Source organism: Rutilus rutilus, assembly GCF_951802725.1.
Source record: "Rutilus rutilus genome assembly, chromosome: 1".
NCBI classification, from domain to species: Eukaryota; Metazoa; Chordata; class Actinopteri; order Cypriniformes; family Leuciscidae; genus Rutilus; species Rutilus rutilus.
This window is the reverse complement of record NC_140209.1, coordinates 68,468,658-68,469,874: the sequence shown is the minus strand read 5'-3', so window position 1 is coordinate 68,469,874 and position 1,217 is coordinate 68,468,658.

Below are 1,217 nucleotides of genomic sequence, written 5' to 3'. Positions count from 1 at the left end.
AAACAGTCAAACTCTGAGGTAATTGTTGATAACAGTTCTGTAAAGTCCTCAGCAAAGGCTGGAGAGTATTTTGGAGGCCTGTAAATAATGAAAAGTAAGATGCGTGGAGCACCTTTTAACACAGTACCCAGATATTCGAAAGACAAGTAATTCCCAAATGATATTTGCTTACATTGATAGATATCTTTAAAAAGAGCAGCTAGACCCCCACCTCTCTTAACAGCTCTGCAGACACTCATAAAAGTAAAGTTAGGAGGGGCTGCTTCATTGAGGATTGTTGCACTGCAGCTGTCTTCTAGCCAGGTTTCATTTAGAAGCATAAAATCCAGGTTGTTTGTGGTTATTAAGTCGTTGACTAGAAGTGATTTATTTTTAAGTGAGCGAATGTTTAAAAGAGCTAACTTAACAGACTTACTTTTCCCCACAGCAATATTAGTTTGACGTGTAATAGGCACCAGATTAGTTGGGTTTGCTGTACGGCTATTGAAGGCCTTAGACTTTCTATCATGTAATAGAACAGCAATATAGAAAGATACAGGCACACTGGGTTCCCGCTTGTTTTGTAAACATTTGAGAAAGTTGCTGTTATCAGAGCGGGGACCCGACACATATCACTGAGAGCTGGTATCAGTTGTTTTTGGTTCACCTCGAGCAGAAGGAGGAGGGTGTGGGCCCTGGCGTTGTGGCAGAGGCCGAAGAGCTCTCATAGGAGGGCGAGGGCGAGCTGGGCCCGCAGGCTTTGGTGGTAGTGGTGCCTGTCTTTTTTAGTTGGTATCTGGGGGCTTGCAGCAAAAGAGTGGGATAGTCTGGTTCCAGCATGCACCAGTTCTTCCATTTTCTGTGAGAAGCACAGTAGTGGCGTTGCAGGGGAGAGGGAGAAAGTGTCTGGTGAAAGGGGCTGTTGCTCTGGTGTTATAGGAAGCTGTAATATGCTGTCCTGGCTTCCCTGGCTGTTTTCCAGGAAGTCGTCCTTGGGTGCTGAATCTTCAAGCAGATCTGATATGTCTGTCTGTGGTGAGCTCTGTGTGCAGGGCTCAGCTGAGATTGTGTCCGTGAGCAGAGGTTGTTGTGGCGGAGTGGTGTTATCATGTCCATTTTGCTGCTGAAGTGAAGTCCCGTGGTCATTCATACTGTGTCCAGGTGTGTGTGTGCCGTTCAGATTGAGTGGATTGGCACAAACCGCAGAAGGATGATTTAGGGAGAAGTAGATATTGTCC